The 26641-nt window shown below is 46.1% G+C and overlaps 1 long non-coding RNA gene across 1 annotated transcript; it reads left to right on the top strand.

Annotated features, from left to right (window-relative positions):
- On the top strand, positions 1 to 26492 carry LOC115100250. The gene is made up of 3 exons (XR_003859010.1): positions 1 to 239; positions 21268 to 21506; positions 25381 to 26492. It is a non-coding gene; the product is annotated as an uncharacterized LOC115100250 (long non-coding RNA).
- The last annotated feature ends 149 nt before the right edge of the window (positions 26493 to 26641 follow it).

The raw sequence follows: 26641 nt of genomic DNA, 5'->3' as shown, positions 1-26641 counted from the left end.
TCTTTGGAGGAAGATGTGCAAACAGCGTGGGCTTAGGGGAAGAGAACTGTGAAAAATTCTATTATGGCAGTAAAAATGCTTCTCAGCCTCAGCTGATTTCCAGCCATGGATCAGGATGCAGGCGCCCTGGCTCAGCTTCACACAGAACCGGCACGGAATAAGAAAACCGGGTCTGTGATTAACCTCACTCCTAATGAACTGAATGGCGTTCAAGAAGTGCATCGTAGAAAATCTCAAAGGTATGTTGTGCAGCGGCGAGGGATTTGACGTGATGCCATTAAAAATAATTCTGAATTCTCTTTAAAGGTTTCTCCTTCCCTTGAGTTGCCGGCAGCTCTTTAAATTGCAAAACTCCCTGATGCCATATCAGGAGACCTTTAATTCCAAGTCAGGCTTGTTCAAGGTTGTGTAGAGGGGCAAACACCTGGACGCCTTACTGCTGTTGCAGCTGCTTCTTTTGAGATATGGAAGGAATTGCCATGGGTATTTTGCAAGTTCATCCTGTTAAATCCTGAGAGATTTCAAAGTTTTGCAAGCGGAGGAATGAATGTTGTCAAGTCCCACCTAATCTTAAATCAAACGGTTTTGGAATGTGCATTAACTGGAGAGGAAAGAAGCAGAATTGCTGAAGGCTGAAATATTTCCGTGTTTTATTTTTGGTGAGGGCTGGGGCAACCCAGAATATAGCACAGGCAATCGCCCAGGGCAACAAGCTGAAACGAGTGGCAAAGTAATTGCTTCTGCAGGCCTCTATTGCCACCTACCTCTGTGATACCCACTCCGCACTACTGCCCTGCTTCCTTATTCTCACAGTGCCACCTCCCCCACACCCAGCTCTGTACAGCCAGGCCGAGCAGTCACGCGTGTATAGCAACCTCTGCACCCATGGACTATAGGCGCTTATGTAATCAGAATCCCTCTGGCACTGTGATCCCAATTCCTCCATCTCCTGGGTGCATTTCCAAAAGAAGGGGCTGGCAGGGGTCTCATGGCACTGCGGGGACCACAAGTGTGCAGCGGCTTGCAGGCTCTGCATAGCCACCCAGCATAACTCTAAGGACAGGAGAAGATTATTTTGCTAGTGGTTGAAGAGGACTGGTAAACACTGCTTTGGGAAATCTTAGGACTTAAAAAAGTTTGGGGAGAGCTGACATAACAGGGTATGTTCTTTAGTGTGCTGTGGGTATGTCAGAGATAAAAAGCAAGCCAAAGGGAGCTAATCGTTAAGAGTTTGTGTGTGTCTGAGATGAAAAAGCAAGCCAGAGGGAGCTAATCGTTAAGAGTTTGTGTGTGTCCGAGATAAAAGAAAAAGCAAGCCAGAGGGAGCTAATCATTAAGAGTTTGTGTGTGTCCGAGATAAAAAAAAAAGCAAGCCAGAGGGAGCTAATCGTTAAGAGTTTGTGTGTGTCCGAGATAAAAAAAAAAAAAAAAGCAAGCCAGAGGGAGCTAATTGTTAAGAGTTTGTGTGTGTCCGAGATAAAAAAAAAAAACCAAAAAAAAAACAAGCCAGAGGGAGTTAATTCTAGGGCCTGTCTTTCCCTCCCTCCCACCTACTCCTAGTTCATTCTTTGATTTATAGGCAAGAGACACTTTCTCATTAAAAATCAATCAGGCTCTTATCTAAATCACACTATTGCACCAGCCCTTATAGAAAGTTTAATTATCCCCTTGTAAGTCACTACCAGATTAATAGTGACTACACCAATAAATTTAACGGACTCTAATTGTACACATCCCTACTCCTGTAGCAACCTAAACTTATCTAAGGACTCAACAAAATTAAGATGAAGGCAGCAGTCCAGTAGCAAGAGGAGGGCTTTCCAGTCTTTTGCATTGAGTGTCACATGTATGATTTTTTAACCACTGATGAGAGGTTGTATGTGTGCACGACAATGCAAAGAGCTCCTGTCTCTCAGAGAACAAGTCCAATCCCTGGAGACTAGAGTGGCAGAACTGGAGGAGCTGAGATAGACAGCGAGGTATATAGATGAGACCTTCAGGGATATAGTAGCCAATTCCCAACTCCAGGCTGGCAGCCCTAGTGCTGCAATGGATCAGGAAGATCTCCTGGTCTGACAGCACCACCCTGGTGTAGCAGGAAGTGATCCTGTAGCAAGGACCTGCTCTCCAGGTGATGTATTGTCCCCTCGCACTGAGGACAAATCCCCCAGGGCTACTGCCCAGGAGGGAAGGGTTAGGTCGGGCATCATAGTTGATGATTTGATTATTAGAAATGTAGATAGCTGGGTGGCTGGAGGATTTGAGGACCGCCTGGTAACTTGCCTGCCTGGTGCGAAGGTGGTGGATCTCACTCATCACCTAGTTAGGATTTTAGAGAGTGCTGGGGAGGAGCCGGCTGTCGTGGTACATGTGGGCACCAACAACATAGGAAAATGTGGGAGGGAGGTTCTGGAAGCCAAATATAGGCTTTTAGGTAGAAAGTTGAAATTCATTACCTCCAGGTTAGCATTCTCTAAAATGTTCCCTGTTCTACTTGCAGGTCACCAGAGGCAGGCAGAGCTCCGGAGTCTCAATGCGTGGATGAGACGATGGTGCAGGGAAGAGGGATTCAGTTTTGTAAGGAATTGGGGAACCTTTTGAGAAAGGGAGAATCTTTTCCGAAAGGACAGGCTCGACCTTAATCAGGGTGGAACCAGACTGCTGACTTCAAAAAGGAGATACTTAGAGCAGCTTTTAAACTAGAACAAGGGGGAAAGCTGACAGTCACTCAGGTGATTCAGAGGAATGTATCTTTGAAGGATACTAATGAAACAGGAGTGTTAGGGTATCCCAACAGAGAGGCTCCAATAAAAGCAAATGTAGTCCCTGTGCCTATAAATAAAGACTCACCTGAGAAAAAGGATTACAAATTATCCCTATCTCTGAAAAGCAGGTAGTTAATACAAACAAAAAACACACTTTGAAATGTCTGTATGCCAATGCCAGATGTGAGAGTTAGAGTGTATAGCAGTGAATGATGAGATAGACCTAACTGGCATCTTAGAGACCTGGTAGGAGGATAACCAATGGGACAGTGCAATGATAGGGAGGATCAACTTGCTGGGGGTGTGGGACTTTATGTCCGGGAGGGTATAGAGTCCAACAGGATAAAGATCATACAAGATCATGCTCAGTAGAATCTATGGGTAGAAATCCCATGTGTGTTGAGTAAGAGAATAGTGATAGGAATATACTACCGTCCACCTGGACAAAATGATGAGATGGACGATGAAATGCTAAGAGAAATCAGGGAAACTAATAAATTTGGCAGTGCAGTAATGGAAGATTTTAATTACCCCAATATTGACTGGGTAAATGTAACATCAGGACTTGCTAGAGACATAAAGTTCCTGGATGTAATAAATCATTGCTTCATGGAGCAATTGGTTCAGGAACCAACAAGAGAGGGAGCTATTTTAGATTTAATTCTTAGTGGAACGCAGGATTTGGTGAGAGGTAATGGTGGTGGGGCCGCTTGGCAACAGTGATCATAACATGATCAAATTTGAACTAATAACTGGAAGGGGGACAATAAGTAAATCTACAGCTCTAACACTAAACTTTCAAAAGGGAAACTTTGATAAAATGAGGAAAATAGTTAGAAAAAAACTGAAAGGTGCAGCTGCAAAGGTTAAGAGTGTGCAACAGGCAAGGCCATTGTTTAAAAATACCAGCTTAGAAGTGCAGTCCAGCTGGTCATAGAGGCAAAAACTCATAATAAATTTTTTTTTTTAATATATCAAAACATAAAACCTGCAAGGGAGTCAGTTGGACTGTAGATAATCAATGGGATAAAGGGGCACTTAGTGAAGACTAAATTAATTCTTTGCTTCCATGTTTAATAATGAGGATATTGGGGGAGATACCAGTTCTGGAGAAGGTTTGTAAGGGAGAAGATTCGGATGAAGTGAACCAAATCATGGTGAACCTGGCAGATTTAGTAGGCTAGATTGATAAACTGAAGAGTAGCAAACCACCTGGACCAGATGGCATACACCCCAAAAATAAAATTTAAGACCCATTAGTTCAAATTTGTAACCTATCATTAAAATCATCCATTGTACCTGAAGACTGGAGGGTGGTCAATGTAATCCCAATATTTAAAAAGGACTCTAGGGAAGATCCAGGAAACTATAGACCAATGAGCCTGACTTCAGTGCCAGGAAAAATATTGAAAACTATTCTAAAGAACAAAATCACAGAACATATAGAAAGACCTGGTTTAATGGAACACAGTCTTGCCTCACAAATCTCCTACATTTTGTTTGAAGGGGTTAATAAACCTGTGGATAAAGGTGAACCGGTAGATGTAGTGTATTTGGATTTTCAAAAGGCGTTTGACAAATTCCTTCATGAGAGGCTTCTAAGAAAAGTAAAAAGTCATGGGATAGGAGGCGATGTCCTTTCGTGGTTAAAAGACAGGAAACAGAGAGTAGGATTAAATGGTCAGTGTTCTCAGTGGAAGGGAGTGGACAGTGGAGTGCCTCAGGGGTCTGTACTGGGACTGGTATTAGGATTCCCTTCCATGGCCAGCCCTCTTACTTGCTCCGGCAGGCGTCCAGTCCCGGCTCTCTCCTCCACCACAGGGGGCGGCCAGGCCCCGAATCCCGCTGCAGCAGCCTGCCCATGTGGCATGACAAGCTGCCGGCTCGGCCTCAGCACGTGCGCCGTTCTCTCTCATTTAAAGGGCCTCGGCGGGAAACTTCGCTGTAGCCTCGGGAGAGGACGTCACCTCGGCCGGGTATTTAAAACCTTCAGCACTTTGCCTGAGCAACGGGTCCTGCTCTTATCTAGAGTGCGTAGTCTGCTGTTCCTGATCCTGCGCTCCTGCCTCGGACCGACTCCCCGGTTTGGACCTCTGCCTGGTATCTCGTCTCCACTTGTTCTCTGCCTGCCTGACCCTTGCCTGGTACTCTGACTTCGCGTGACCTCTGCCTGCCCTGACCTCCAGTTTGTCTGTCTCTTTGTGTTTTCTGCCTGCTGCCCGTCCTGACATTTGGCCTCTTCCTGGTTCCGTCTGTCCACCGCCTGCCTCGCCTTCTGCCTGCCCGACGCTGCTTAGCCTTCTCCTTTGTACTCCTTGATGTGAGAGACCCGCACCTCAGTCCTGCCGGTCCCGGCACCCAAGGACTCAACCTGCGGGGAACGTGGGCTGGTAAAGCTGAAGCTCCTGTTGGGTCTTCTCAGACTGCACTGCCTCCCAACAAAGAGGACCATTGGGGGCCTTCCCCTGGTGCCATCAACCTCGTCTCGGCTCAAGGGTCCACACACGCAACAAGTGGTGCTTTTCAATATATTTATAAATGATCTGGAAAGGGATACGATCAATGAGGTGATCAAATTTGCAGATGACACAAAAATATTCAGAGTAATTAAATCACAAGCGGATTGTGATAAATTGCAGGAAGACCTTGCGAGACTGGAAGACTGGGCATCCAAATGATAGATGAAAATTAATGTGAACAAGTGCAATGTGATGCATATAGGGAAAAATAACCCTTGCTGTAGTTACACAATATTAGGTTTTATGACAGGAGTTACCACCAAGGAAAAGAACTAGGGAGCATAGAGGATTGAAATCGTCGGTTCAGTGTGCTGCAGCAGTCAAAAAAGCAAACAGAATGTTGGGAATTATTAGAAAGGGAAATGTGAATAAAACGGAAAATGTCACAATGCCTCTGTATCGCTCCGTGGTGAGACCGCACCTTGAGTACTGTGTACAATTCTGGTCACTGCATCTCAAAAAAGATATAATTGCGATGGAGAAGGTATAGAGAAGGGCAACCAAAATGATAAAGGGGATGGAACAACTCCCCCATGAGGAAAGGCTGAAGAGGTTAGGGCTGTTTAGCTTGGAGAAGAGACGACTGAGGGGGGATATGATAGAGGTGTTTAAAATCATGAGAGGATTAGAATGGGTAAATGTGAAACAGTTATTCACTTTTTCAGATAACAGAAGGACCATGAAGTTAGCAAGGACCATGAAGTTAGCAAGTAGTACATTTAAAACAATTCAGAGAAAATTCTTTTTCACTATGGGGCGGATTTTAAGAGCCCTGCTCGCCTAAATCCGCCCAAAACCGGGCAGATTTAGGCGAGCAGGGCCCTGCGCGCCGGGAAGCCTATTTTACATAGGCCTACCGGCGCGCGCAGAGCCCCGGGACTCGTGTAAGTCCCGGGGTTCTCCGAGGGGGGCGTGTCGGGGGCGGTCCCGGTCGTTGCGGCGTTTTCGGGGCGTGTCGGCAGCGTTTTGGGGCGGGTACGGGGGCGTGGCTACGGCCCGGGGCGGTCCGGGGGCGTGGCCGCGCCCTCCGTACCCGCCCCCAGGTCGTGGCCCGGCGCACAGGAGGCCCGCTGGCGCGCAGGGATTTACGCCTCCCTCTGGGAGGCGTAAATCCCCCAACAAAGGTAAGGGGGGGGTGTAGACAGGGCCGGGTGGGTGGGTTAGGTAGAGGAAGGGAGGGGAAGGTGAGGGGAGGGCAAAGGAAAGTTCCCTCCGAGGCCGCTCCGATTTCGGAGCGGCCTTGGAGGGAACGGGGGTAGGCTGCACTGCTCGGCGCACGCCGGCTATACAAAATCCATAGCCTTGCGCGCGCCGATCCAGGTTTTTAGCAGATACGCGCGGCTCCGCGCGTATCTACTAAAATCCAGCGTACTTTTGTTTGCGCCTGGAGCGCAAACAAAAGTAGGCTATTTGCGCTCCTTTTAAAATCCGCCCCTTAATGCACAATTAAGCTCTGGAATTCATTGCCAGAGGATGTGGTTCGTGCAGTTAGTGTAGCTGTGGTTAAAAAAAGTTTGGATAAGTTCCTGGAGGAGAAGTTCATAAACTGCTATTAATCAAGATGACTTAGGGACCAGAACCTGCTGTTACTGGCATTAGCAGCATGGGATCTATTTAATATTTGGGTACATACCAAGTGATTGTAACCTGGATTGGCCACTGTTAGAAACAGGATGCTAGGCTTGTTGGACCGTCAGTCTAACCCAGTATGGTAACTTCTTATGCTTCTATGATATGAGCAAGTGTGTCAGCAAAGGTGGATGCCTGACAAGAAGCTGCATGGTGTACATTATCAATATTGATGTTGGACAGCAGGGGGGATGGAATCAGCTATGGTGTCTATCAGGAGACAGCAGCAAATTTTGAAGCTGCCTAGTGCAGCCAGAAACCTTATACCAACCCTGAGGATAAGGGAGAGAAAAAAATTTAAATTTCAAAAGCTAAAGATATACAACCCAGTTTATCTGCATTCTTCTGCCTCCGCAGTGTATGTATGTTTCTTTGTTACACTGCCACCCTGTGGCATCTTTAGATATTGCTTAGATTAGAGTCTCTGCAGGTTGTTGAGCTCTTCTTCCTGATTTGTTATTATTTGAATGTTTCTGAGCTCCCTATTGGATCTGTTCCTGTTTTGCTCTATCTATGCTGTTTGTCTAAGCCTTTCTTCTCTTCTTATTGGTCTCTTCATCCAAGGACTGCCTGGGACAGTTATTTGCTGCAGAGACTCTGAGTTGGAAGAAGGATCTTGGCAGACTAGCAGCTTTCTCTCATCCTCTTTCAGACTCTGAGAGGTATCATCTTTTTACCTCTTATTTACTATTAAGTTGACAGTTACTGTCAACTTTTAGACAAACCTATTACAACTATATTAGTCTCATCAACCTGTTTATCTGCTCTTGGACCTTTTTATCTATTGTGAGTGTTGAATTGTTCTTCATTCAAATAAATGTTTTTGGTAACCAAGAACTGAGTTTATCTGATATCTACACCCGGGGTAGAAGTTTAGCTGGCTGTATAGGGGTTCTAGCTAGACATCGAACACCGAGGGCAGTACATGCACCGTGTGTGTGTGTGTGAAGGGTAGCGGTGTGCGTAGTTGACGCAACCTCAAGGGCGAATCCCAGAGGCAGTTGGTGGACACGCCTTGTAGCTGGACAGTCTGGAGCTTCACCTTTACCAACCACCTCCCCCGCAGGATAAGCCCTTGAGTTCTGGTGGCCAGCAGGAGTCAGGCAGGTCCCTAAGGTGATGAGGATGACAGAAGTCCAGAAGCACTCTGAGGTCAGGATCAGGCCAAGGTCAAGGTGGACAGCTAGCAAGAGTGGTCATGTCCAGGCAAGGAGACAGATCCAGTCAGAAAGCAATCGTGCACAGGTTCAAGCAAGGAGTCAAGATCCAGAGAGTTAAGCCAAGGACAGATGAGAGACAGTGGACAAGACAGACAGGCCAGGTGAGGCTAGATGAGGGAGACGAGGCAAGGTTGAATGAATGAATGAATGAATGAAAGAGGCAAGACAAGGCTGGACAAGATAGAACTGAAGAAGACAAGGAAGGCTGGAACTAGGAATGCAGACAGGAACAGGAACCAAGGCAGGAGCAACGTGCATTACTCAAAAACAGGAGACCCGTTGCTGAGACAAAGACAGCAGGGCATGCTGAAGTAGGAGAAAGCCGCTGATGTCCTCATTGAGTGCCAGAGGGCTCTTCCCGCCGTTGGCCCTTTAAATGCTGCCGAGCAGCGCATGTGTGCCTGTGGGGCCTGGAAGGAGCAGGAAGCCGGCAGCATGGGAGCTGCATGGGAGGCTTGGCAGTGCTGCTCGAATGAGAAGTCCTGGCAGTGTTCTTGGCTGAGGTCAAGGGTGGGCGACGTGCAAACTTGAAAGCAGCGTCGTGCTGAGGGAGTCGGCTCGCTGGACAGCAGTGCGAGCTGCGAATCATATCAGTGTGGGTGTGTGGTGCTGTGGAGCTTGGGGAAGAGGTTGGGGAAATCTCTCTGTATGTTTGATATCAGAATAAATTTACACTGAAAATTGAAGGATTTTTTTTCTTAGCAAGAAAATATTAGAATAGCCAATTTCAAGGTGATTTCATAACTTCCAAGGCATCTGATATGAAAGGTAATTTATCTTTTTGAAGCTTCCTTACTAAAAGAAATAAAAGAACCATGAACATCTTAATTTGTGTAGGAAAGTTATGCATGCCTAGCTAGTGACATTTTCTTTAAAAAATAAAAAGCAAAAATGTCTGCTTGATTCTGTTTTTTACTAGTATCAAAGCAACCTGAGACCCTCTGAGACAGCGTCATTTATTTAAATAGGAAGTGCTAGCAAGCCATCAAATTGGGTCACTGCTGTGCTGATCCTCAATCAGAGCATTATGCAGACATCGCACTAACATGGAAAGCCTGAATACAGCACAGACAGCTGAAGAGCAGAGCTTCCTCAGAGCCCCATGCAGGTAACACACTGATACAGGTCACATATGAATGCAGCACGGACAGAAAAAACAAATACATTTCGCTTTTTTTTTTTTTTTTTAAAGAAATGTTTGCCACCAAGCACATAAACACAGGCAATTTAACATAATTTGTGTGCATTTATGGAGGTCCATATTCAGACACAGCCTGGATAGCAGAGTTAGCTAGATAAACGTATCCGGCTAACTTTGGAGGTATATGCAATAGTGAAGCTGCATTACTGAATAGAGTCGGATATCTTAAAGTTATCCAGCTAATTTTAGGATAGCTTTTTGGCCCAACTAGACTTAGTCAGCTGACTCATCTCCTCCCAGTTAAGCTTCCAGAATTGCCCTAACTTATCCGGCTAAATTCTAGCCACTAACTAACTAGAATTTAGCGAAATAAGTGCCCAAATATTCATTTAGCTGGCTAAATTTATTTATTTATTTATTTAACTTCTTTTACTATACCGACACTCAAGACCAGGTCTTATCGTACCGGTTTACATTAGAACAAGGGGAAAAACCAATTAACGTATAAGTGGAAAAGAGAAGTTACATTAAAACAGGGAGAGTAAAAACATGGATGTCGGAAGATAGGACAGAATTAAGTAATTGAACAATAAGTTAACAAAATTACAAACTATAAATTAACATAAAACAATAAATTAATGCGTTTGAATAGGGACCCTACGATTTCTCATTGACTGCACATTCATGTCCCTGTTCAGGCACCAGTATCGGGAAGTGCTTTGCAGCTGGGATTAGGACAGTATCCTTCTGGCTCACTCACAGCAGCTGTACAGTACAGAGAAGTCACAATTCATCCTCATTAGCTGGGCTTCAATATAATTGATGACCCAGTTACATTTCCAGATTTTTGGTTGCCCTGAAAATGAGTGGGTATGCACGGATGTATTTTTTTTTTCATTTTGTTTTTTTTGTTGTGTTTCATTTATTTGAAACAAAAAGAAACCAAAGAGAAAACTAAATAAAAATAAAATAAAACAAAGAAATGTTCAGGTCACCTAGCAAAAAATGTATAAAACTAAAATTCCTTCGAGCTCTCCCGGACCCCTCTTATTTATTTATAAAAAATGTTTATACTTTAACCCTCATGAAGTCTTTAAAATCCATTTCAATCTAAACGGGGCAGGAGAGATCCCTGGTTATGCCTGCCCTGCCGCTGTTTCAAATGGTGCTGGCAGACAGAGGTCGGCATTATTAATACTTTCTTCCATGCAAAATGGTGCCAGTACTAGCCTGTGTCCAGTTCTGGGTACCACATCTCCAAGAGGACATTGACCAGGTGGAGAAACTTCAAAGGAGAGAGAGCAAGGAGGGAAAGGAGAAATAGGATTTGCCATTGAATAAGGAACTCAAGGATAAGGGGTCTTGAAATGAAGCTGAAGGAAGGAATATGGAAAAATATTATTTTCACTATGAGGGTGGTGCAACTCACATGCCGCGTGAAATCAACACAACTTGTATATTAGATGCAGATTAAGGGTAAACATGCGCTCATGGGAGAAGTGGTTACCATAAATTGCTCCACTCTTGAGTAAAGGAAACGTTTCCATTTGCTTCTGATCAGTGACATAAATGTCGGCTTTCCGTGATGGTTCTCAACCTTTCAGGACTGCTGTACTCCTTGCAAAGTGTCCGAGATGTCTTGTGTGCCCCCAGAATTGCAAACATTCAAAACTCCACCAAAAATTGCTTCATTGAACATTTCATTGTGACAGTCGGCATCTAAATAAGCTTGCACGTCAGCCTTGCGATGTTCCTGAATTCAGACGGAGTCTAACTGCAGGAAGGGACGGTGCCGATGTTCCTGAATTCAGGCGGAGTCTAACTGCAGGAAGGGACGGTGCCGATGTTCCTGAATTCAGACGGAGTCTAACTGCAGGAAGGGACGGTGCCGATGTTCCTGAATTCAGACGGAGTCTAACTGCAGGAAGGGACGGTGCCGATGTTCCTGAATTCAGGCGGAGTCTAACTGCAGGAAGGGACGGTGCCGATGTTCCTGAATTCAGACGGAGTCTAACTGCAGGAAGGGACGGTGCCGATGTTCCTGAATTCAGACGGAGTCTAACTGCAGGAAGGGACGGTGCCGATGTTCCTGAATTCAGACGGAGTCTAACTGCAGGAAGGGACGGTGCCGATGTTCCTGAATTCAGACGGAGTCTAACTGCAGGAAGGGACGGTGCCGATGTTCCTGAATTCAGACGGAGTCTAACTGCAGGAAGGGACGGTGCCGATGTTCCTGAATTCAGACGGAGTCTAACTGCAGGAAGGGACGGTGCCGATGTTCCTGAATTCAGACGGAGTCTAACTGCAGGAAGGGACGGTGCCGATGTTCCTGAATTCAGACGGAGTCTAACTGCAGGAAGGGACGGTGCCGATGTTCCTGAATTCAGACGGAGTCTAACTGCAGGAAGGGACGGTGCCGATGATCCTGAATTCAGACGGAGTCTAACTGCAGGAAGGGACGGTGCCGATGTTCCTGAATTCAGACGGAGTCTAACTGCAGGAAGGGACGGTGCCGATGTTCCTGAATTCAGACGGAGTCTAACTGCAGGAAGGGACGGTGCCGATGTTCCTGAATTCAGACTGAGTCTAACTGCAGGAAGGGACGGTGCCGATGTTCCTGAATTCAGACTGAGTCTAACTGCAGGAAGGGACGGTGCCGATGTTCCTGAATTCAGGCGGAGTCTAACTGCAGGAAGGGACGGTGCCGATGTTCCTGAATTCAGACTGAGTCTAACTGCAGGAAGGGACGGTGCCGATGTTCCTGAATTCAGACTGAGTCTAACTGCAGGAAGGGACGGTGCCGATGTTCCTGAATTCAGGCGGAGTCTAACTGCAGGAAGGGACGGTGCCGATGTTCCTGAATTCAGACTGAGTCTAACTGCAGGAAGGGACGGTGCCGATGTTCCTGAATTCAGACGGAGTCTAACTGCAGGAAGGGTCGGTGCCGATGTTCCTGAATTCAGACGGAGTCTAACTGCAGGAAGGGACGGTGCCGATGTTCCTGAATTCAGACGGAGTCTAACTGCAGGAAGGGACGGTGCGATGTTCCTGAATTCAGACGGAGTCTAACTGCAGGAAGGGACGGTGCCGATGTTCCTGAATTCAGACTGAGTCTAACTGCAGGAAGGGACGGTGCCGATGTTCCTGAATTCAGACGGAGTCTAACTGCAGGAAGGGACGGTGCCGATGTTCCTGAATTCAGGCGGAGTCTAACTGCAGGAAGGGACGGTGCCGATGTTCCTGAATTCAGACGGAGTCTAACTGCAGGAAGGGACGGTGCCGATGTTCCTGAATTCAGACGGAGTCTAACTGCAGGAAGGGACGGTGCTGATGGTGCAGAGGGCACATTTCTTGTGATGTTTTCTTGTTTCTTACCAACAATTTGATGCCAGTTTGAAGCTGGGGGGGGAGGGGGAGAAATGGAGAAAGCTGCGACCAAGGGGCCGGGGGTGGGGGGGGGGGGGGGGGAGGGGAGGATCAGAGGCTCAGGTTTAAACTGCTCAGGTATTTACCCTTTCAAAAAATACTAAAACAAGGAAACACGCCTTGAAACAAACTATCAGATTCAAAATAAATCATAGAAAGTGCTTTGTCACTCAGCGCACAATCGAGCTGTGGGATCTGCTGCCAGAGGACGTGGTGAAGGCGACGAGCATAGCAGGGTTTAAAAGAGGTGGGGTCAAGTTCCTGGAGGAAACGTCCATAACTCATTACTGCTATCCCTGGGAGTGAGTAGCAGGAAGTTAAGGGATCTGCTGGACACTTGTGTCCCAGACTGATCACTGTCACGGACAGGATGGACCTTGGTGTGACCCAGCCTGGTACTTCTTATCTTCTTATTTTCTCAAAGATGTTGCTGTGATTACACTTCTCCAGCTGGACTGGCAAAAGAAATCTCGGAGTAATACCAATCTCTGCAGTGCCCAGGGAAACCGAGTCTGCCTGTAGGAAATGGTAAATGCACTGAATGGGCCTCTCTTGGGAAAATAACATTGTTAGAGGCTTTTCTGTGCACTTTTCTCAGAACCAATTTATAGGCTGCTCCTCTCAGAGTAAACAGCAAGCCATCCTGCATAAGGTGATTTTCAATCCAGCACCTGATGTTAACATTAGGGTGGATTAGAGAAATGGCGGCAATTACCTGAATGCTAAATTGCAAATTCTTTCTGTGAAATCGCTGCTTTGATGAGGCTGTCTGGCACCAGCAGGGTATTTCATAACAAGAGTAACCACAGGAGTGACTGTAGGAAGACTGAGCTGGCAGGAAACAGGCCCAGGCTCCTCGGGGAATAAGTGATCAAGGAGCGTGTTCCTGCTGGATCATCCTCCAGTCTTCAGGGCAACTTGTGTGCTGCAAAACAGGAAGCAGATGAAAGGTTTGGAGTTTCATATAAAGCTGTTACGGTAAGGTCTGTGTCTCTGGTTCATAATACAGCAGCAGGAGTTAATTGTGCCTTTTTGTCTTCTTCTATATGCACATAAACCTCTAAAATACCTATTTTGGAAATAGATTGGGCAGTCAGAAGAACTAATTTGATTGAAACGTTTAAAACAAAAGCATCCACTGCAAAACAGGTCACCCCTTGTTTGGTAAGATCTAAAGTACTTGTAAGGCCAATGACAGAGAAACTCAACTGTGCCATCTTTTTGTTCCTCATCATTTGAACTCCAGACACTTTCCTGTGAAATGAAAGCCTTTGACATGACTGTTTCCAGCCTGTGAATTTGGGTCCTGTGACTTATCTTTTTTAAACTTTGAATGTGTCCAATTCACATTCTGTTACGAAGAATATATGCCAGCAAGCCAACAGAGCATCATATATTTAGGCTAATCACTTTTCATTGCTCATCTATTGTCTCTGCCGCTAGCCTCCACTTGCATTTTGTTTGGCCACTGTGCAAATATGTTGGCTGTGTTCCATCGTGACTTCGAAAAATTTATGGCCAAAAGGGGTTTTGTGAACTCAGCATATATAAAAATAATGACATCCTGTGGAACGCCTGATGCAATAGAGTATGGTTCAGAAGAATGATTATTTATATTGACTTGATGATCAGATTAGCTATTCCCCCTGATACAGTAACGCTCGCCCAAATTATCGCGTTTTTAACCAGCTTATTTACCGCGTCTTTAACCTCAATATTTACCGCCTACCCTGACCCTGGCGTTAGTGTGGTGTTCAGTCAGCTTCGGACCGGAAAGCGTCATGGACAACATGTACATATTGGCTCTGGCGATCTTTTTCATTCGGTTGAGAAGCAGAATGAGAAATGCTCAGCAAGCGAATTCTACAAGGCAGATTGGAGAGGCCAACAGGGGAGCCCAGCAGCAAGGAGAACCCAGCAGCAAGACCGGAGGAGGTATGTGTTCAATGGTACCATCCATCTCTGGGCGTCCCTGAGGCTCCGGGGGTCCAGCGGAGACATGGACGCCTCTACAGACGCCAGAGAGATGGGAGCCACACCAGGCCTTCCTCCGGCGTATACTAGGCGTCCTGAGGCTCCGGGGGTCCAGCAGAGACATGGACGCCTCTACGGACGCCAGAGAGATGGAAGCCGCGCCAGGCCTTCCTCCGGCATATACTAGGCGTCCTGAGGCCCCGGGGGTCCAGCAGAGACATGGACGCCTCTACAGACGCCAGAGAGATGGAAGCCGCGCCAGGCCTTCCTCCGGCATATACTAGGCGTCCTGAGGCCCCGGGGGTCCAGCAGAGACATGGACGCCTCTACAGACGCCAGAGAGATGGGAGCCACACCAGGCCTTCCTCCGGCATATACTAGGCGTCCTGAGGCCCCGGGGGTCCAGCAGAGACATGGACGCCTCTACGGACGCAGGAGAGATGGAAGCCGCGCCAGGCCTTCCTCCGGCATCCATGAACGGAAGCCCCAACCTTGGACGTCCAGCCGGGTGCCCAAGGCAGCAGACATGGACGTTGTAAGGCAGCAGGGCCTCCTCTCTGATCATGGACGCCCAGAAAGAAGCGGGAACGTCCATGAACGGAAGCCCCCAACCTTGGAAGTCCAGCCGGGTGCTCAAGGCAGTGGCCATGGTCGTTTGGAAGGCAGCGTTCCCGTCTCTTTCCGGGCATCCATGCTCGGATGCCCCCACCTTCACAGACGCCCGGACGTCCTTGCACATCCTTAAGCGCCCAGATGTGGAAGGTTGGGGGTGGCCTCCGAACAAGAGGATGTCCAGATGCTCAGGGCAGCGGCCCCGGTGTCCATGCGGGGTCTGTAGAAAAGAAGCATCCACTTACCTGCTGGAATGACATTTGAAATGATATTTGAAATGACAGGTATGGCGCCAGCGCACCCTGGATACTGTATAGGCGCTGTATACTGCTCTATACAGTAAAATGGATTGCGAATGCCTACCGCTTCATAGGCGCGCTTTTGACGCTCCTTTGCCACCGCTTGGATTTGCGTCTAATTTCAATACTGAATCGAGTGGCTTGCGAACTAAAATGTGCGCGCGTCAAAATCGCGGGCGCCCGGCTCTGCCGCACTTTTTTTTATGCGTCGTTTCTGTATCGGCCTGTTACACAGGCTCTCAATCACACAATTACACACATGCTGTCTTTCACACATACAGGTTCTCATTCATACATGCTATCTCTCTCACACACCCACACACACACACACAGGGTCTCAAACACATGCTCGCTTGCTCGCTCACTCACTCTCCCCCCCCCCCACCAAAAAGCAAGTCGCGGCAGCAGCAGCCTCCTCCAGGACTTGAGAAAGGAGTCCCATGGGCCGCGGGGCTGACGTTGGTCCTCCTTTTCCCCCGGGCTGCGCTGCTCTCTCCTTCGGAGCGATGCTGCATGCACTTTGTACCTAGCATGGTCTCTTCTTTCCCCGCGCGTGGCCACTGCACACCACGTCCACCTCCGGGCTCCAGGGGGTGGACGTGGGAAGAAGAGACCGTGCTGCTAGGAGCGCTGAGTGCTCCTTCCTGCTCTCCTGCCCTGCTCCGCCTCTCACAGGGAAGTGTGCAACAGCCCTGCCCGTAACACACCGGCTGAGAACCGCAGCGCTAACTCTCGGAGAAGATTTCTTCTTTCATATCGCCTGTGTTTTTATTGCGTTTGCACCGCTGTAACCTGCCTAGCATGGTCTTTTTTTCCCCCTTAGAGGCAGTATATAAGAACTTTTAAATAAATACATTAGTAAACGTACACGGCACCTAGTTTGATAATCTTTGAAATTATAAGACAACCCTAAAATGGAAAAAAATATGAAGACATGAAGACATCTCTGTCTGAAATTGAGAAAGCCATGAACAGCAATTCCTTCTCCAGCATGGGGAAGAGAGCTGAACCCAAAACCAAACCTGCATTAGCAATTCAATATGATAAAAATCTGGACTGAACACTTCCAGGAAAGAGATCAAACCTGAAGCTCTCAGCCAAGATCAAAAAGACACCCAAGAGAAATTAAACTTGCTGGAAAGGTTAATCAAAGAATATCAAACAGCACTAGAGCTAGGCCTGCAACAATTCAGCACAGCCCAAAAAGCATGCCCCCCTCCCCCATAGGATCCTGAACGAAATGCTCCAGTACAGCAACGTAGAGGTCCAGGATATTTGACTCGATTCTACATTCTGGCCATTTCCCTGGTCAGGGGGGTTAATCACATTAATCTATAAGCATGGAGCTACCAGGGGCCCAAATAATTAGCAAAAGATCTGCATCCACAGTAACATTAGCTGTTGCCCAGCAAACGCTACAATTCCCAATGAGCAGCAAAATTCTCCACAAGCGTCAGATCAGGATCCACCCAAAGCACCAAATCACTCAACATCTCAACATGCACCTGTTTTATGGACTTTATAAAGCCCTTGATTCTATCTGTTACCCTGGCCTCAACTTTAAACTGCTGCTAACTGGAATTAGGGGAGGGGGGAACCTATGATAGAATGAAATCCATGTATTCATCCATTAGATGCTAGGTAAAAACAAAGAACCTGCACCTAGATAGCTTCAGACAGGGCAAGGAGTGAGACAGGGATGTGCAACCCTGTCCTGGGCCCACCCCTCTTCAAACTCTACAGCAATGATCGCTCCAGAGTACTAGAGAGCTCCTGGGCTAAAACTAAAGGCTCAGAAATCAAGGACTTGCTATATGCAGATGATCCGCTGTTTTTATCGCCTAATCTAGGCATGTACGGGGGGGGGGGGAGATTTTATTTTCTTTTGTTTTGGAAGGAGGATGATTTGTTTTTGTGTTAATTGAAAGATGAATTTTCAAACATTGCACATGTAAAAATTAGCACTCGTGCACATAGAATAGCATATATGCGAGTGCATGCTAATTACAAAAATGCAACATGCTGTTGCGTCCGTCGGTCTTCCACGGCTTCGCCCCGCCTACACCTCTCTACTTGCGGCTCCTCCCGCTCACCTTGGAGAAGATTTGTTTAAAAGAAGGACTGGATTGGATTCAGACAGGAGAAGACCTGGCTAATAAGAATGAAAGAACTGGATTGAGATAAGGGAATACTTGGTTAAGAGGATATTGATCCATTACATTTGTTAGAAGAGATATATAAGGGCAAAAGTGTAATGTGAGAATGTGATTTAATGGTTGTTAAGATCAGGTTATTTCAGAGTGAATAAGCTATTGGTTTTATGGGGTGTTGAATGCATGTTATGAACGAGAGCTATTGGTTTTATGGGGTGTTGAATGCATGTTATGAACGAGAGCTATTGGTTTTATGGGGTGTTGAATGCATGTTATGAACGAGAGCTATTGGTTTTATGGGGTGTTGAATGCATGTTATGAACGAGAGCTATTGGTTTTATGGGGTGTTGAATGCATGTTATGAACGAGAGCTATTGGTTTTATGGGGTGTTGAATGCATGTTATGAACGAGAGCTATTGGTTTTATGGGGTGTTGAATGCATGTTATGAACGAGAGCTATTGGTTTTATGGGGTGTTGAATGCATGTTATGAATGAGAGTGGATGGTATGGTTGTGATGATGTTGGGGTAAAGCATGCTGGGATGCGGTATGGGTGGGATGGTTTGAGGATTAATTAGCAGGACGTGTGAGTTTATTTTAATGTTTTCATCTTTGTAAGATAAATAGGTCCATCATAATTATAAAATAAAGGATTGGATTTAATAAGTATGAGTCGTGATATAGTATTTATCGATTGTCTGCGATGGTATTTACTGAGGTTTTGGAGGACGTGCATGTGATTGTTTACCGTGTAAAATATGGGCCAGGCAGGGGTCAAGATTTACGCAATGATCCTCCGGCTTTCCCACTGCCAACAACTTTCCTGCGTGTTTGTCCCAAGCTTTCTTCTATTCTGTTTCTGCTTTTTCCTCTGTTACCTGCCCTGGCATCCCATCATGTTTTCGTGACTCAATACCTTCTTAACGGAGAAGGAGAGAGGAGAATCACTTAACGGTTCAGTGTTCACTGAGGAAAAGCTTGGAGCAGGAATGGAGGTGAGGGCGCCTCAAACAGTTTTCAGACGACGGCGTTCGCGAGGAGCTGGCAATGGGGGCCGGACAGGATCCGTCCAGGGGCATTAAGGGGAACTTAAGAGAAGTCCTGGCAGTGACTCTGGCCGACCTTTTCAATGCTTCTTTAGAGTCAGGAGCGGCTCCCAAGGACTGCAGACAGTCAGATGTGGCTCCTTTTCATAGAGAGGACGTAAAAAGGGGGCTGAGAACTTCAGGCCAATAAGTTTGACCTCCGTGATGCGTGAACTGATTGAATTTGTGCTAAAACAGAGGATAGGGCAGGATGTGAGGATTAGCAGAGGGAGGTCTGGTCATAAGAACCTGATCAGTTCCTCTGAGTGGGTGACCAGAGAGCTGGATCAGGGGAGCCTGCTGGATGAAGTGCTCTTAGATTGACTGACGTAGAGATTTGGTGAGTGGGAGCTGAATAAGGGCAGTGGTAAATGGACATCAGTCCAAGGAGCAGGGAGTTACCCAGTGGTGAGCTGCTGGGACCGGTCCTCGGTCTGGTTCTCTTCAACTCCACGGAAGGGCTGCTGGGAAACATTTCCCTTTATGTGGATGAGATCAAAATTAACAACAGAGTAAACACCCTGGAAGGTGTGGAAAGCATGAGGAGGGATCTAGTGAAGCTTGAGAAATGGCCTGGAGTCTGGCAGTTAAGACTTAATGCTAAAACATATAGAGTCATGCATTTAGGCAGCAAAACCCCAAGAGAGAAGCACAGTACAGAGAAGGGAAGCTCTTCTGTGCACAGAGGAAGAGCAGGATCTGGGGGTGATCATACCTGATGCTCTCAAGGTGGCCAAACAGGTGGATAAGGTGACGGCAAAAGCCAGAGGGAATGCTTAGGTCCTTAGAGAGAGGAATAGCCAGCAAGAAAACGGAGGTGATATTGCCTTTGTAGAAGTCTCTGCAGAGACCCCATTTGGAGTGTGATGTACAATTCTGCAGACCGCACCTTCAATAGGATATGGAGTGGGATGGAGCCGCTCCAGAAGACACTGAAATGGATAATGATCATCATTAAAGATTTAACCTGCAGGAAAGGAGGGAAAGACTGGATATGTTAGAGACATTTAAATACCTCCACGGTTTCCATGCACAGGAGGTGAGCCTCTGTCAATGGATGAGGGGGAAAGGGGATAGACTCAGGAGTAATCCGAGGAAATATTTCTTTACAGAGAGGGTGGTGGCTGCACGGAACGGCCTCCCAGGGGAGGTGGGGGAGACAAAACCAGTGTCTGAACCCAAGAAAGCCTGGCACAAGCACAGAGGGTCTTTGAGGGAGAGGAAGGGATTTGACATTGAGCAGAAGGCTTGTTGAGAGAAATTTTCTAAACTTTGTTTCAGGTGATTTTTAATTCATGGTTTGGTTTATTTACTGAACCAAAATAAATATTAGATTTTTTAAAATGATTTAAAAAAAACCACAAAAATACACTTCCTCTTCCCTTCCCAGCACCCAAAACAGCAAATTAACACGCAGAGGTCTTTTATCCCCTTGCCGGAGTCTGTGAGGTACACAAGGGCAGGAGAATCCTCGGCTGGTGCTGCCCAGCTGGGTGCCGGCTTCAAAATGGTGCCCCTAGGCCAGCGCCGTTTTCAAACTGGGACCCAGCAGGGCAGGAATGACCGCGCAACGCTCCTGCCTCTTTCCACTTTGCAGAGCCCAGGAGTGGAGTAGGAGAACTCTGAGAGGGTGGGTGGTGGGGGGGGAGGGGACGGGAGGGGGTAATTTTGCTGTTTTGGCAGATCTCAGGATTTTTGTTGACCTTCTGAAATGAGTCAATGAAAAAATAAATTTTGGAGGTTTTTTTGATTTGATTTTAAATGAAGTACGGGTGTTTTGTGGCATTTTTTCATTTCATTTAAAAATGAATGGACAAGGAAGCGTGTGGATGGGCAGACTGGATGGGCTGAAAGGCATTTATCTGCCATCATGTTCTGTGTTTCTGTGAAAGAAACTCCTTATTCTAGAATGTTCTCTCCTCTGATAAGCCCTTACCTGCTCTGCATTACTCAAGGGTAGAAATAATTGTCTGTATCATAACCCATCACCACTCGACTATTCTTATTTAGGTCCTTAGGCAGACTGCACAGTTTTGGAAGCTCACCCTCCGTACACTGAACACCAGAGGAGGCCTCACCCAGGATTTGTACAAAGGCACTGGAAGCAAGGGACCTTTTTATGGAAAAAAGCAGACTTTTTTTTTTTTTCAGAAAAAGAAAAGGGATCCTTCTTCCAAAAGAGAGAGGAAACTGAGAAGAAATCTGGTGTTTTTTCCTTCCTTATCAGCGGGGGCAGAAGAGTATTGGTGAAGAGCTACAAATCGATGATTACACCTCATGAAAACGCTCTGGAAAAATGGTGTGCGAGAGAAGAAAGCAGCTTGGATAATGCCAGCGAAGGAAGCCACGTTTACTTGCTGCTATATAAATTTTGCACTATTTCTCCCTTTTCTCTGCAAATTTCTTTTAACTGCTTTGAAATAAACCTCTCATTTTCTAACAGGTGTGCTTTTTCAAGCGCCAGCCCTTCGGAAAGACGCTGAAGCACCGCGATGCAGTGCCAAACTCTGTTCTTGCCTGAAATCTTCTCGCTTCCTCAGCTGACGTAGGTTTCCCACTGAAGAACCTCCATTGTCCTTGCTTAATACCCTTGATTGCGTCTGCTAGTCTGTGACATGACATCTGTATTCTGAACAAGGAATCTGATCAAGTAAGCCCGAATTACCTGGCATGTTGTGAAAAGTAAGTAGATGACTACAATTTTGACTCAGACCAGATGAATAGCTACTTATGTTAGTAAAATAACCACTTTTATCCCTCTATAAACCGAGATTGCAGACATCCAGTGCTCGTCGCCCGGCTCTGCAGGCACTTCCACAATACTTTCTGCTTCAGGTGACGATGGTAATATTAAAGTTTTTATGTCTAAAACCAAGGTGCTATTTCCTCTTGCCCCACCTTTCCTCTCCCACGTTACAGATTCAGCGTAGGTACAGAAAAGAAGAACCCAGCCATTTCTCAAAACACCAATGATCATTCAAGCAGATGTCGAGTCTTCCGCTTTCAAATGAATTTTTTTTTTTTGTGGGGATTCGAGAAAATGTTGCTTGATTTTCATTCAGGCCTCCTAAATGGCAAATCATTTTCAATAGACACTTCGGTTCTAGGTTTATTGTAAAAGGGGGGTAGCAAGCTACTATAAACCAGGTCCCTGCCCCCACAAGCTTATTGTGTGTTGGAGCCTTACAATGTGGACTGAGCTGCATCTGGATCTGAGTGATGTGTTTTGGACCTGTCAAAAACAGGTTTTCAACCCTGCAGAGATTACAAGCCGCTACAGCCAAAGTGAAAGAATATAAAAAAGCGAGAAAACCCCTGTGTACTCTCCTGTGAATGACAAATGTTCTACAAGAACCAGCATCCAGCACTCACAGTGTTAACAAGTTGGGAAAAGAGCTGCCCAGAGAACAGCACTTCATAGCCAGCAGATTAAGATCCCAAAGGAATGCTGGGAGACCATTTAAGGAAGAAAAGACACAATTTGGCTGGCTCTGTCTGTGTGTGAGGGGTGGGGATGGCCAGGAGCTGAAGCGAGGAAGAGAGGAGTGTATCTGGCAGTTCTGCAATCAGCTTTTCTCCTGAAGAGCTAATTATCAAGAGAGAGAAACAGAAGTCTGCCCTCTAGGAAATAAAGAGACAGGCAGCAGCACTTGCTTCATAGCTGAGCTACATGTAAAATCCCAACAAGGGTTAGACGAGCCAGGAGCTGAGAGGATTCCTTTCCAGATATATCCAGGCCCAGGAGCACATGGCTAGATTACCCTCTTAAGAGGCTAAGTTAAGTCTCTTAGGATCCCTCCCCATGAAATTACCTGTTCATTGTAATTTCCATACTATAGTTCTGCTGTAAATCGATATGATGTCTCCACTAATATCGGTATAGAAAAGTCTACAAATAAATAAATTAAATAAGTAATCTGAACTTTGCACAGAAAATATCTTAGCAGAGGAAGGAGAAGGTTTATCTCCTTGTCTTTTATCACAAATCCAGTATCTCATCTTAACTGCTTCAGCTTTTCAGCCGAAGTCAAGCATAAACCCCTTGCCACAGCCACATGAGAGAGGGCAGGGAAAGAGAAGCTGATGGACCATGGTCTTTCTGTAAGAGGCTGAAACCAGGCCTGCTTTCTGTTTAGTACCAAGTAAACCATCTGGGGAAGCTCCCCAGAAGAGAGAGAAACCTTTCACACACTGCAGTGCTCATCTATTTGGTTTGTCATCTCGCCAGCTCCACCATCAAGAGGGACTTCTTCAGTTTTTTTATTGGTTTTTTTCCCCACACAAATTTGTGTTTGGGACAGAGTGCACCCTTTACAAACTGGTGACATTGGGATGGATCTGTTTCCCCCCTTTTTTGAGAACTCAGGGTTAAAGACAATTTTTTAACCTTTTATTTATCAAATTTTTAACAAATATAAACATTACATTAATATTTGTAAAGAAAACAGATGCAGAGACATAGCAATTATACAAATAATAATCAAGAACTATAAAACAAATGAAACTGCAATTTCTTACAAGCCCACAGTTAAAAAAAAAAAAAAAAAAGAGGGGGAAAGAAATACTGAGAAGCAATACCAGAGAACATAGAAACAGCTTGAAAAGAAAGAGAAGTCCTGGAGGCTGCAAAATAATTAGCGTCCATATGAACAGAATCTAGATAGGGTCAGCAGAAGTGCCAGAGGCAATTTTAGCTCCAAGAAACACTCTCAACCATAGCGGGTCAAAAAATATCTCGCTCATTTTTATACTTCACAAGACAATTGCAAGCAAAACGAAGAAATAATTCAGCCCTAATGTCAAGCACCTCCTGGCCTCATTTGCAGGAATTGCTGGCGTCTAGCCCGAGCCTCAGAAGACACAGCTGGAAAACAGCAAATCTTTTGACCCATAAGCAGAGAATCTCTGTATTTAAAGAAAAGCTGTGTAACTGAATTTCTATCTGACTGAAAAACAAAGGAAGTTAAGAAGGTCACCTGAGAGGGAGCCCCGTCCTGCGCATTCTCAGCTATCCACATTCGGCTGTGCCTGCGCCTCAGGAGCTGTGACACGTTTTTTATGTAGAAGGTAAAAAAAATCGTATTTAACGGTGGGAATGATTCCGGAGTGAACTTTGGAACCTCCGGTAGATATTTCTTAAACAGCTCCCTTGTACTAATCAAAGATGTCTGTGGAAAATTCAAGAATCTCAGATCTAAAGCTCTTCATTTCTTTTCCACTACTTCCAGCTTGCTTTGAAGTTTTAGGTTATCCTTTTGCAAACTTTCACTGTTAGACTGAATCAAAGTTACCCGTCTTTCACAATCCAAGACCTTCTCAGGAAAAGATGTAACTGCTCGCTCCACTCTCTCTATATTAGCTTTGTTGGCCTTCATTAGAGAGTCAATGCTGTCAAGTCGCTGGGATATAATGACATTCATGGTACTAATTGCTGTCCAAATAGATTCTAAGGAGATGTGACCTCTCACCCCGCACTCGTTCTTCTCCACTCCCGGGAGCTGAGATGGGGAGATGGTCAGAGGCCCTCCCCATGTTCCAGCCGCTCCAGAAGGGCCTGATGCCAAAGAAATGCCCGGCGAGATCGCCGCCTGCTCCTCTCGCCTGGTTCCAACTAGGGAGGTAACAGCCATCAGGGTAAACGTGCCCTGCGGCTCCTGGCAGCACTCCGACTTCTGGGTTTGCCGCATCGATGGGGGAACCAGCGCTGGAGGTCGCCAACCCAGCTCCGCTTGTGGGGGAATCGCATGCTGCTCCGGGCTGAGGGGCACCTCGGCCTTGGACCACGGTGAGGCTTCTCTCTCTACCCCTGCAACAAGAGGCCCTGGCTGCAGAGAGGAGGCCATAGACTCTGGGATGCAAAAAGGTACAACAGATTGACGAGAGCAAATGGCCGGGAGTTGGGTTGGAGGAGGAGGACAGACTCTCCATACTGTAATCGCCAGCAAAGCACAGAGTGCACACATCCTGCCTCTAGGACGCCATCTTGATTTCCCCCCGTAAAGACAATTTTAGAAAGCTGTGTATTTCACTGCTTTTCCCCTCACCTTTCTCTATTAGCGTTCCTTATATTATTTTTTATTATCCTTATGACTATGTTGGTTGCCCTGGCTAACAGGCCACACCCAGTGTTGTTTCTGCATTGCTTGATTTAAAATAAGAAAACTGCAGGTTTATATTATACTTCACTACTGTATTTTTCCCATGTAAGGTTCTGGTTGGATTTACTGTCTGCTTACACAATACTAGTACAAGGGTTAATTACTGTTTTATTCTGCTGTGATGATTTTATCTGCTCTGTGGTTTGGGAAGGGCACAGAATTGAGGTATCGGGGTGACCGGGACCCTGCCTCATCCCCCACTCAGGCTATGAACCCAAAGGTAAATCGTATTAGTGAATATAATTTCTCATGTGGTCCTCCCCACCCCAAGCACAGGGGTAATTCATAGTCCGGACCGGTGTGGGGGGGGGGGGGGGGGCATAGGAGCGATCTCAAAAGATGGATTATGTGGAAGAGCAGGGCATTTTTATCCGGGTTTTCTTGTTCTTTCTTTTTAGGCTGGCACAACGTGGCCACCTTGAGACTTAGGAAGAGGCTGCCTCGTGGAGATGATAATGCCTTCTGCGTTTACTGAGGAGCTCGCGCCCTTTCACCTCTTCGCTCTGCGGGAGGCTGCGGCAAGCAGACTCTTCCGTGGGAAGTTTCCATCTCTTGCCTACGGAGGAACGATAACAATTAAATGTTATTAAAAAAGCAAAGGACAATAATTGATAATTAAGAAAATATAACAGCTGGAATGTCTTACTGTGGCAGAACATCTGTTGGCCAGAAGGAGGCATTACCCCGAGGGAGCCAGGATTAACAAGAATAAATATTGCATTCTACCCTGTCTTACACTTACATCAGTCTCAATGCGTGGATTTAGATTTGTTAGGAAGGGGGTGCCTATTCTGGCAGGATGGGCTCCATCTTAACCAGGGTGGAACCAGGCTGCTGGTGCGAACACTTTAAAAGGAGATAGAGCAGCTTTTAAACTAGAACAAGGGGGAAAGCCGACTGTCACTCAGCATGCAGGACCCACCATATTGGCAGACAGTAACTCGTAATTTTTGTATAAAGCTATGTATGTCAATACAATACTGAAATGGGTCATGAAGGGAGGTGGGAGAAAATGATAGTCCACTCCTTTCTTCAATACTTCTTCCTGAATATTAATCAACAATTTACCTGACATATCCACTATTCCTATTTTTTGCATCATCTGAGATGATGTCATAGGCTTCAAGCACTCTTCCTTGAAGCCATGCTGCCTCCTGTATGGAGGTTGATGTCTGTGTATGCCTCTTAGTGCCCTTAAAAATTATTGTGAGCAGGCAGACCCCACTGTAGTGAAAAAGCTCTCACGGCGGGGTCCGCCTAGTGATTTTCATTCTTGCAAAGCCACTTTCAAGGAATTAGTTTACGTGATCTTGATTTTCTAAGAGAGATTTTAATTTCAGTCATGATGAGAAGTTAGCCTTCTGAGATAGTTCTTTCACCCATGAATAAAGGAAGGGGGATACGGCAGAATTGTCCTGTATAGAGAATGCAGCAGAGGGTCTTAGGCAATTGACATCAGCTGAGTGTTATATTGAGGCCCTTTATGCAAATATTCCCCCCAGGACCCGACATTGCAGATTATTAAATCATAGCAAAATCCACTAAGGAGTGCAAGAAGACTCTAGGTCCAATAATTTCATATTCAACATTCTTTATTTATAATTTTAAATATTTCAAGGAGCCACTCCTGATTTCAAATAATGCATAGATAAATGACTG

This window comes from Rhinatrema bivittatum, chromosome 10 (assembly GCF_901001135.1).
Source record: "Rhinatrema bivittatum chromosome 10, aRhiBiv1.1, whole genome shotgun sequence".
NCBI lineage: Eukaryota > Metazoa > Chordata > Amphibia > Gymnophiona > Rhinatrematidae > Rhinatrema > Rhinatrema bivittatum.
Note: the sequence above shows the minus strand (reverse complement) of the source record. Positions and strands in the feature narration are given on the sequence as shown.